Here is a 12,401-nt window from a genome sequence, read left to right as displayed (position 1 = left end):
GCTGCACACATTATGGTAAGTACATACTGGAAACCTGCCCTGGTCTTCGGCAAGGGCCCTACACAGTCTACTATGACATGTTCGAAGGGTTCACCTATTACAGGGGTGGGATGTAATGGTGCAGGAGGGATGACCTGGTAGGGCTTGCCAGTCACCTGACAGACATGACAGGACCGACAATAATGAGCCACATCAGATTTAAGCCCTGGCCAAAAAAAAATAAAAAAAAGTAGCAGAGCACTCTGTCATATGTTTTTTCTAATCACTAAGTGGCCCAACAGATGATGCTCATGGGCAAGACTCAAAATCTGGGGTCGGTACTCCATCGGCATAACAACCTGACTGACCACATCACCCTCTAACCCAGACACCGGAGTCCACTTGCGCAACAGAACCCCGTGGTCAAATTGGTAGGACACAGAACTGGTTACAGCCACCTGCTGCAGGGCAGCAGATCAGCAGACAGACAAAGTATCATCAGACTGTTGAGCCTCAATGAGCTGCTCCCTCTTCACCACCAAACACAAGTCATCTGATGCCACACTAACAACCCTAGATTTTTCACCGTTTTACCTCCAGGGAAGGGCTAGTATGTGATTCAGAGCCATCCAAGAACGTCTCAGATATGTCCACCACGTCACCAAGGAGACGAGCTTGAGCACATGTAACCACACATGCCGGAAAAACTGTGGAGTCGCAGAGTCCAGAAGAGGTATGACACAAAACATCCAGAGTAGGGCATTCAGTGACTTCAGGAGTGGCGGGAAACACCTTTCCCCAGCCAAGTCATTTCCCAGAATAAGATCAATGCCTTCAATTGGCAGCTGATCTTGCACCCCACCCGCACCGTGCCAGATACAAAGGGGGAGGTCAAGGTAACACTATGAAGGGGCATGTGCAAAATACTCATCTTAATTCCCCACACCAACAAATCGGAGCCACAATACGACTGCTTAGAGTAAGGCACAATTCCACGCTCTGCTACAGAATGCTTTGCGCTCGGATCCCTTATTATGCGGTTTGGAACCCGTTCCGCTGCATCACCAGACAGTGAAAAAGAACCTACAGAGACAAAAGGTTTGAACATTTCATCTATCTCCACTGGTAACACCCCATCTGGCACTGGCCCAGGGTGGTCCACAGTAGAACAACACTGTACTGGCCCCACTCCAGATGTGTTTTTACTCTACAATACCTCCTTGTTCCTTAGCTCTGGACAAAAAGCAATGAGGTGACCGAGTTAATGACAGTACAAACATCTGTAGTCCCCTCCCGCCATTGCAGGGCTGCGCCGTGAAACCGGAGGTGATCGTGGCCCCGCCCCCCCAGGCGAAACTCTAGGGCTCCGACACGTCGGAGATGAAAAACCACTTTTGTGAGTCAAAGCAAACTCATCCGCCAAGACTGCTGCATTTGCAAGGGACTCAACTTTCTGTTCGTTTAAATAGACAACAACCCACTCTGGCAGGCACCCCTTAAAATCCTCGAAAAGCAACAATTCCCAACTGTGCAAACTCCTTGACTTTGTGCTAGTCTGACACCACTTATCAAAAAGCAGACCTTTCTCACGCATGAACTCCACATAAGTCTGGTTTTCCCCTCTCTCACACTGCCAAAATTTCTGACGGTACGCTTCAGGCACCAACTCAAAAGCACGCAACACAGTAGCTTTAACAACATCATAATCCAAGCTTTCAGTCGCTGAGAGGCTAGCACACACCTTCTGAGCCCTACCTACCTACAAGCCTACATTGCAGCAGCAAGGCCCAAACTTCCTCTGGCCATTTCAAAGCATTAGCAACACGCTCAAAAGCAGCAAAAAACGAATCCACCTCAGTCTCACTAAAGGGTGGCACCAATTTAATGTGCTTACCCACATCAAAATCTTGATGGGGAGCCTGGGGGAGACCAGGTGTGAGTGGTGAAGGGTTGGGGCTACAAGGCTGGCATTCTAGCTCTAGCGCTCTCACCCTAAGGTGCATCGCTTCCACCTCCAACTTGCAATTACTCAGCTCCACTTCCTTAATGCGGAGCATCAGCTGGAGCTCCTCAGCTGACGTCCCCACCGCAGGAATAGGAGGAGCTACAGAAGAAGTGGTTACAGGAGGAGCAGTGGAAAGAGCAGGTAAAGGAGCTAGTGGCTCCACCACAGCTTTGCCTGCCCCTTTTGCAACCGCCACATCTGCCAATAGGCTCCTCTCACCCAAGGCCTCAGCGACAAGCTGCCGGAATTCGTCCTTCTTCACCACCAACGGTGTTTGCACATCAAAAAGGCTGTCAATAAGCAGGAAATCACCTTCCTACACTTATTCAACTGCTGCAAGATAGGCTTCTCAGCGAACTTATCCAAATCAAACTCCATTGTGGCCAACAACACAAACCAGCCACCAAGAAATAGGCACACAAAGCAACAAACACTTATGCACTTACACAAATACCACAAAACACAAATGGGCAAGGACGAGCCCCCAATTATGTCAGACACCGGCCTAGGGGGCTGGAGTGCAAGACAAGGAAAACAAGAAAAAGACCGCAAAGAAGTAAATCACACAGCCACAGCTTTACAATGACTAGTCGTTTTATTAACTCGACAGGTAGAGAACGTCGGGGTGGGCATGGCCAAAACAACAAACAAACACACTAGAAATGAATCCGAACTGACTTACCTGTAGTGAGACAACCCTAAACGAAAATACAAGTCTCTTACCTGTCTCCCTACCCAAAACATGAGAAAAAGGTTCTAAAAGAAACGTCTTCCCACCCCTACAGCTACCATGTCCAGATAGAAGTCTCTCTACCCTATTTTCACTGCAGCCTAGCTCTTCTCATTTCAGAAAACTCAGTCACACGGCACGAAGTAAGTAGGAGGGGGCTGCCGGCCCAGTCAGGTCCCAATTTGTAGCCGGCCTCATTCCATCTTCCACCAATGGTCAGCCTCCACCTGGAAACTTACATAACACAAACATTGCCTGGTGTGGCTAGTAACAGCACCACACGGCAACAATGACCTAGGTCATAACAGTGTACATGCGTGTGTATGTGTGTCCTGTGATCAGCTTAAGAGAGTGTTCTTCCACCCAGTTAGGCGAAAGCTGACACAGGAGGCCTTGGAAAGATATGGGCACAGAGAGCCATAACAGTCTCATTATCAAGGAGAAGAATTAGTTGCTGCTCTCAGTCAGCCAGCCTTGATAGTGGGTATCCACATAAGAGAAATTATGTTTTTGTTTAGTGCAAACGGGCTGTTTCTAATTTTACAGCCGGTCTAAATGTCTTCCACTAGTCATCGGGTCTGTCAATTTCCCGCTGAAGAGCCGTGAGCTTCTCCAGGATCTTTTCCATGTTGCGTTCAATAAGAACAGTCAGAACTCACAGCTCTTCCCATTGCCTGATCATAGCGGCTAGCCTTGTGGGGTTTTGAACAGCTGTAACCACTTTCTTCAATCTTCAACAACCCAGAGCCGAGCCAGCTCCGATCAGCAAGAACCCTGTTATCATGGTCCGAATAGGTATAAATCTTCTATGTCCTCAATCGACAGCCCCACCAGGCAAACGACGCGCCACTTCTGCCACCCATCCATCTTGTGTCCGGCAGGAAATGTCCCTCCGGGACAATCGGGCTCTTCTGAACCCAGGCTTGTTGAGAAAGCCTAGTTGATAAAAGGGTGTCAATTACGTTGAGGAACCAGTTGATCGAATCCATATTGTTTAGGTTTTAGAGAACAAGACTGAGAGACTCTCTGAAGGTTAAAGTTACACGAGATTAGACAAGGATATGAGAAGCCAAGCAGGAAAGATACGTTGAGGGAGAGAGATATGTCTGCTTCCATTAGAGCCAAAGCAAGTTGGGGATATTTTGACATGACCACGTGTTAACTAGCAAGCTAAAATGGCTTCTGTCACCTGTATCCCAGGTGTCAGTCAGAAGCAGTAAACAGAACAGGACAGCTACATCATGTAAGAACTTGAGAACTGAAACTGAAATTTTTATTGTGCTGAATTACAGAGAGACAGAGACAGGTGAGGTTTTGCATTTAGTCTTATCAGGCAACAGCTGGTCAAACAAAAGTATTGTAAATCTTTTATGGGGTTGCAAGGAAGAGTACTTCCTTATTATGATCATGTACATTATAACTTTTATAGCATGCTAAGAGCACCATTTGCACCTTATTAAAAGCACATTATCCAGCACTTTAGTTAGCATTGCACCTTGAGCATAGATTTGCACACGAAGAACATTTGCACAGACAAGTTTAATTATTTAATGAATATTTATTACATATTTTAAAATCAGTAGGTAGCCTTTTGGTCCCAGGTCCTGCACAACTGCTCCTCAGGAACCAAGTCTGCCAGAGCTTATCATTATATTTTTAGACGCTGTAGTGCCATTTCTGGGAGCATTTCAAGTTGCTATACATCAATACAACCATGATAGCCCAGCCTTTAATAATATGTATGCATTAAGTGCATAGTAACTACATAAATTGCAAAAAAGGGCAATAAACTACAAAAAAATTGAAAATCGGTTTTGTTTTTTTACATATATTTCTAGTTAGAGAAATTTAAGCAGTTTATCCCTCAAAATTGTAAATACAAAAAAGTTGCACAAAATAGTTTCCAACCACAGGAAATTTATTTTCAGTGTCTTCGTAGTTTTATTTTTGAGATACACCAATTTTTATATACTGCAGGAAAAACGAAAACAAATATTATAATGCAAATTTGCAAAAATAACAGCATGTGCATCAAAATAAACTATTTCCAGCAGTGCAATTTGAGTCCTAAGCATCCCAGAAATGATACAGAAAAACATAAAGTCAAACATGACTTTTAAAAACACCAGTATAGGCTTTTAAAGCCCTGAAGGTAAAAAACAAAAAACAAAACCCTACATTTTCTGCGAAAATGACGTCACTTCCGGTTTCGGGCAGGTAATGGCGATAGTTCGCGCTGGCGTCTATTCCAACGTAGGAAGTGTTATGAACAGTTGATCAGATCAGCAAAGCGTTTTTCTGCTGCTGCAAGTGCTTTTTATGCAATTTTTATAAATTTTTGCAAAGCTATATGTGGAAGGAAACCGTGACCCTAGGACAAGCTGAATTAGTATTGGCCAATTGAAGCTTTCTGAAGCATAAATTGAAAAAGGGTTCATTACTCAAAGCTTTTCAACACAGTCCTCTCTGGTGACAACTGGTGGCCAAAAATATGAAGAGCATCTTGAATCTACAAAATAAAACGAACTGCTTCATTATGATTGCCCACTCTACAGAGTGGAGTTCTGTTTGATAGTGGGCCACTGTTGTGTTGCTTTGAACATGTATTTTTTGGGGGGTGAAAAAATATGTTGTATATTTGTTTAATAAATAATTTTGATCAATAAACTTTCCTTGTTTAAACATGCACCATGGTGTAGTATTTCTTTACTTCAAGGTTCTTTATTTGTCACATGCATAGTTATACAAGTATAACGCACAGTGAAATGTAACCTGACACGCTCCTCGACTTGGGCAAAAATGGGGGGGACCTCCAGGCCTGTAGTTATTAGGGGTGCAACGATACTCGTATCGATATTGAACCATTCGATACAGTGCTTTCGGTTCGGTATGCATATGTATCGAACAATACAAAATTTTTAATTTATTTTATCAACTTTCCTTCTGACGATGCTGTCTGTGTTGAGAGCTCAGTGGATCTGCACTCGACAGTGCAGCCTAGGCGGAGTAGTCGAACGCAGATTCACTGAGCACAGGGTAAGCTAGCCAGACAGAAGTTAAGCTCTCCTTGCAACATGGCAAATTGAACCTCCCCCACCCTCATTCAGATCTGGCGTTTGGAACTATTTTGGTTTTCATGTGACGTATGACCCTGAAGGTAAGCGTGTCATGGACTAAAGTAAAACAGTATGTTGGATGTGCCACGCAATGCTCAATTACATGGGTGGGAACTAGTGTGTTAGCGCAGTTAGCTCGTTAACGTGTTGGCCGTCCAGCCCCACACACGGGGCGATCTGCGGTAGCTCGTTTACGGAGATTTGCCGTGTTGTGGCGTTAAGGTCATTTCAACGAGATTAACGCTGACAGCACTAGTGGGAACACAACAAATCTGACTGCACATTTACTCCGACAGCATCCTAGTGCAAAGACAAGTGGAAGCAGACAAAAACAACAAGCACGCATGCTACAAACTTTACCAGAGTCATTTAGACAGCCGTTAGCACATGATTCTCCTTATGGGGACCTGATATGTTTAATATGCTGCTGAGAATATAGTCCAGAAGAAGTGTATAGTATAGCTTTTATTTTTGAAAGAGCCGTTTCTCTGTAATAAACTCTCTTTTCCAAAGATGAGTGATTCCTCAATCAGATACAGGGCTCGCAAAATCGCTAGCCCGACGTCCTGGGGCTAGCGATTTTTCCAGTCGGGCTACCAAAATCTATCTCTGCCCTGCCCGTCAGGCTATTGTAGGAAGGAAAAATATATGTCAATGCTTTTGCATTCTTTCGGAAATGTAGCTGGGTAATTATGTCATTGGCATCGGTGAGCCACTGTCAATATGTGACATATTGAAATCTGTTTGAATTTGCGCTTGTATTTTGCTTTCACTTTGCAATCGCGCCAACTGTGTATAGACAGCGACAGTACTGATTGGTGGGTGATGATAATTTGTGCACCAATTCCTGTGACATCGTTTTATCAATCGTTAGCTTACTATGCAAACATGACAAGTGAAATCTCCCGCAGCAAGCTTAAACATGTGAGAGGTTGATCGCGCAGAGAATCGCTGAGCTTATGTGAGTGCGTGTGTAAAAGCAGCAGGATATATATTTCAGTTCTGCTGAGCCAAATAAGACAGGTCAGGGTGAAGAAGTGACAGCCAAAGAAAAGCTTACCACAAAACGGAAAAGTTATGACAAATCAGACTATAAGGCAAAACGAAAGTGCAGCTTTATGGTTTCATGGACAAAAGAATTTCTGTGGCTGCAATATGACAAGCTAAATAACCAGGGGTGCACATAAGTGGTCCGCAGGTGCGCATTCGCTGTCAAAATAAAAAACGCGCACAAGATCAGAAGTTGCAACGCATGTTTGCGTACATAAGATTTTCTGGAGGACAGACATTTGTTTAGAACTCTTAAAGATGTCGAACAAGCTCCTTTAAGCAATTACTTTGGTGTTCCTCCACCTCCAAAGAAATGTCAGAAGGAGTCCGAACCACAAAAGAAGCTCGTATTCTCGGAAAAGTGGTTGCAGGAGGTGAGCTGGCTTCAAACAAATGATGAACGCACAGAGATGGGGTGCGGAATGTGCCGTGAAAATCCCACTCTAGCGGACAAAAACAGTGCCTTTTATATGGACGCAAACACGCGTTGCAACTTCTTATCTGGTGCGCGTCTTTTATTTTGACAGCGAATGCGCACATGCGGACCACTTATGTGCACCCATGTAAATAACAATGTTCTGCCGGGTGTGTTGTTGGTTTTCCCTCGATTTCTGAGTCGACAAGCGCCTTTGTTACTGAGACCAGTAACTAGATCTCGGTTCCACTTGCCTCTTACCCGTGACTTCAGTGGAAATTTCAAATTCAGGATCTGACAGAGACTGATTCATGTCCTACACAGTTCTTACAAGTTCATAGAAATTTCTGTTCAATTAGAACCAAAGAAACGGACAATCTAGTGAGTTCTAGTTTCTTTTAATACACTTGACAGTGAAAAATGCACAGTACAGGTGAGCATTTATGGCTTTTTTAAATATAAACTGATAAAGAGTTCAGATATCAAAATCAGTTGTTCACTGTACATTATAAATTACACAGTATTTTTTGTTTGTACTTGCTACTGGTACAAAAAAATTTTGTAGAAAAAATTATTTGAATTAAGATGTTACACTACTGTACTGTGTTCATTGTATTAAATCTGCTCAGAGTTGACATGTACTGTATATCCAACCAAGAGATGAATATCATTAAAGTGACAGCTGTATAAAACAAATCCTGTTTTATAGCCACTCACTGTTTTGTTGAAAATGAAATTGGTTATGCTGTTTTGAGTCAGTATTAGCTACAAAGCTATAGATGTAGAAATTTTAAAAAAAAAATCCTCCTGACATAGAAACTGATTAAATGTGATAGTGTCTTTCAACAAGTGATTTTGAAGTATGGTTATGCAAGAAATAGGGTGTGAACATATTACACCTGCTTACTTTGAAGAGTTAAGGTGTGTCATCAAACATAAATTTGAGTGACTGAACAGTTTCACAGTAGGCATCCAAAGCTTGACTGAGTGAAACGTTGTTGTTTGGTAGCACAGCAAGCCCTCGTTCATTCAGTGCATGTGGGAGCTGAATCTCAGGAATGGTGATCTCATTTGATGGGCGGTGATTATGTGGTCCTGTCCAGTCCACACCATAATCCTCATCAACCTGAAAGAGCATGCACATGTTTTAAATCTAAACTGAAGAGGTGTTTCCTGCAGCTGTTCCTAGATGGACTTATTGAGTCTGCCAGGGCCTATGTGAGTTGCTTAGGCATTGGCTACCAACTAATTATTCATTCACCCATTCTAGGTCAGGATTGGTTCTCTTCAGGTATAACAAATTTAACTTTGTTTAAAGTATTGCCATCTATACCTGACAGATGGGATAAAAGGAGAGAATGGCTTGGGAGACATTTCCACTTACAGGAAAAAAATTTTTGGTACACCAACTTGCACAGTAGAAATAAACTCATCTCCACTACAGATAGCAGAGTTTTACATACAAGAACAAATATGGATCAAATAGTCATGTACCTGTGACAAATCTTGTCCCTCCGTTCTGTGCAGCAACCAGAGGTGCAGGGGTTACTGGTTGTTTGCTTTTCTGAGTCCGTGCTGATTCCATGCTTCCTGGAATGACTGAAGATGATGTTGAATGTGATGCAAAAAGCATCTGTGCAGAGCAAACAAGTGAATTTTTTCACAAGGGTTGAGCAGTCCTTGAATCTCCAGCTGGGTGAAGATGTTTTCATATACATCCCTCCACAGGCGCTCAATGCTGATTTCCATCTATATGCCAAAGGTGATTTGATGCTGATACACTGTACTGAAAACGCCTTGCAGTCTTAATAGATAACCGTCGCATCTTGACCCCTTCTGGATTGACTCGTCTCATTGAATCCATCAGTCGAAATCCTGATTAACAAACAGATCATGTCTTAGTACTAACAACTACAAAAAGACTGTATTGTAAACACTGTAATGCATATGGGACAGATCATCATTGTGTCAGGTAAGTATCCAGGTGCTGTACAGATTTAGTGAGGCGAGAGAATCGTGTACAGACTGGTTCAAACAGGAACATAACTGCATAACAGTGATAAGAACATGCTAGTCATTTTTGATGGCTACATTAAAATATCACATCAAGGCCACACTAACACATGCTTTCCAGGCCGGAAACTGGTGTTTGGATATTTTAACAATATCAGCTTACTTTGAATGTATATGCCTTTGGATCGTAGGTGTCCCATCATCATTCTGCAGTCGGCATTTGGGTGATGACGCTGAATGTCCAGCACTTTTAAATCCAAATCCACATCTCCAATAGAAGAATTCCTATCAGATTTTCTGCACATAAAACATTTTTTCATATAACAGCAAATCTCAACAAAGTTGTCCAATTAATACTGAAAGAACCAAGGATGTAAATGTATTCTTGTTTTAGCTTTACTGAAGACACCACTACTGATATCTATAATGCTGCTGAAATAGACAAAACCATTTCAATAAACTCGCTATTTAACATCAACTTTGTTATGTGTTATCAGACAACAATCAACTGCCAACATCAATGAAACATTCAACTATATACTATTTAAAGCACTAATGACCCTGTTGTCTAACAAGATGTGATAAGTAAGTAGACTGTGGAAAGCTGGTAGGTCTACTCTCCGTATAAAAGGTTCCTACAGGCTCCACTGCCCCCAGTCTCCGAGTTAACACACTAACAGCTAACACTGCTAAACGTGTCTCAACGCCGAGATGGCGCCGATAGCTTTAGCCATCGCTGCCCCACTTAGTTTAGACAGTATCAAAAAAAAAAGTAAGCGATAATATTTCATTGTCAAACGTCATAATTAAGGTCAACATCTAAACAATGCTGTGTACAGAATCACACAGGTGCTCAATTACAGCATAAACTTACTTTAGACCTTCCTCCGTCATTTTCCTCCTAATTGTGCTCGGAGACACAGAAAACATATCGGCAATTACCCCGATGGTTATCCCGGACAGCACTAAAGTCCTGAGTGCTGCACCGGGATTTCAAGACGTGGACGACCAACATTTGAAGACTGTTCTTCCTCGGCGTATTCCAAACGAACACGGTGCTGAATTGATCTTAAACCTTCGACAATGCTGTCATCGATGCTAACATCTTGAAGAGCGCTGTGGAGAGCATCCTCACACAGAACATGACATCGTGGTTTGGGAATAGCTGTATGAAGGACCAAAAAGCTCTCCAGAGAGTGATCTGTACAGCAGAACGCTGCTGCAGGATTGCTCTCCCCCCGCTTCAGGACACCTACACCAGGAGATGCCGGACTAGAGCAGCGCAGATACTGAAGGACCCGTCCCATCCAGGCAACAAACTGTTCCAACTTCTGCAATCTGGTAGAAGGTTCCGCATCTTCCGGGCAAGGACAGAGAGACTCAAGAGGAGCTTCTATCCCCAAGCCATCCGTGCCCTAAACACACACACCCGCCCGCTCACATCATCTCACATCATCTATAATTGACTGAGACAGGACTCTCTTCCAGACACTCTAAACCAAGGCACAATGTACATTTCAATTCCTTTAATTTTAAATATGTTTATATTGTCTATCCTGTAAAATAGTCAGATGTCTATTCATATTAATGTACAGAATTCACCTGCTTGCTGCTACTGCTGCACATTCACACCCAGTGTATATACTATATATATATATATATATATATATATATATATATATATATATATATATAATGTTCTTCCTCTACACCCCCCCCCCCCAATTTTTGCACATGTCGAGGAGCGTGTCAGGCTACATTTCACTGTGTGTTATACTTGTATAACTATGCATGTGACAAATAAAGAACCTTGAACCTTGAACCTTGAAGAGCAATTATCATTCAGGCATTTCAGAAACATCATCTAAACAACTCAAAACAGTATCTACTGGTAAATGATCCCTCTCTATCTGATTTGCTTAAATGAGCAGAACTGACTGAAGTTCACACCAGTCCGCCATCCTCCGTGACTTTTGACCTAGCACGCTGTTGCTAGCTGTAGCAGCCGTCCGCGGAGCAGGTATCCAGGAAAACTAGTCGATTGCAAACGATAAGCCAATAGGTGCAAAGGTCCAGCCCACTTACATTGATTGACAAAGTCATTCTGCTGAAAAGTCGCATTATGAAATAAATAGACTGTGGCGGAGGTGTGGTCCGGGGCGCGGCTGCAGGGGAGGAGTGGTGCAGTGAGCTCGACGGGGCGGTGCTGGTAAGAACAGCTGATGGCGATTTTGGACTGATGGTGGTTTTCCTTCCCTTTATATAGTGAGGCGGAGAGGAGTGGAGGAGCGCTAAGGGAAAAGAGACACACATCAGCTGGGATCGAGAGCTGTCAGTCTGTGCGTCATATTGTCTGCTGTGTTAATATCAATAAATGTGGTCCTTGGCAATACGGATCTGCGTGTGTGTGTGCTTGGGCCTGGTATACTCCACAAGTGGTGCCGAAACCCAGGAGCCTGCCGGTGTGGGGATGTCCGACCCGCAGGCTGCGCCGCCCGCCCAGCCTTTGCAGTATTTTGCGCAGATGCTAGCGGTGATGGCAAAGATGAGCCACGACCAGGCAGCGGCCCAGCGGGCTCACCTGGCTGCGCTGCAGGAGCAGACGGACCGGCAGACTCTGGTTCTGGAGCGACTGGTTGGCGCCGCTGCCCCGCCGAAGCCCCCACCGCTGTCGGTGGCGGTGCCCCGGATGGGGGACGGGGACGACCCCCAGGTTTTTCTGGAGACTTTTCGTGCCACGGCGGAGGCCTGCCAGTGGCCGCAGGCGGAGTGGGCTCCGCGTTTGCTGCCTCTGTTGTCAGGGGAGGCTCGGACGGCGGCCCTGGGTCTGCCGCCGGCTGCGAGGGGCAGCTTCCAGGACGTGAGCCGGGCGGTGGTGGACAGGTTGGGGCTCACCGCTGAAGATCATCGCCGGCGATTCCGGGCCTGTCGGCTGGCCGTGGCGGATCGGCCATTTGCTTGGGCCCGGAAGCTGCATGACGCGGCCGTAGGCTGGCTGCAGCCGGGATCGTCAGAAGGCGAGACGCTGCTGGTGGGCAAAGTGGTGCTGGAGCAGTTCGTGGAGGGGCTGCCTGCAGAGACGGCGAGATGGGT

Source organism: Simochromis diagramma, unplaced genomic scaffold (assembly GCF_900408965.1).
Source record: "Simochromis diagramma unplaced genomic scaffold, fSimDia1.1 OVJJ01000545.1, whole genome shotgun sequence".
NCBI lineage: Eukaryota > Metazoa > Chordata > Actinopteri > Cichliformes > Cichlidae > Simochromis > Simochromis diagramma.
Note: the sequence above shows the minus strand (reverse complement) of the source record.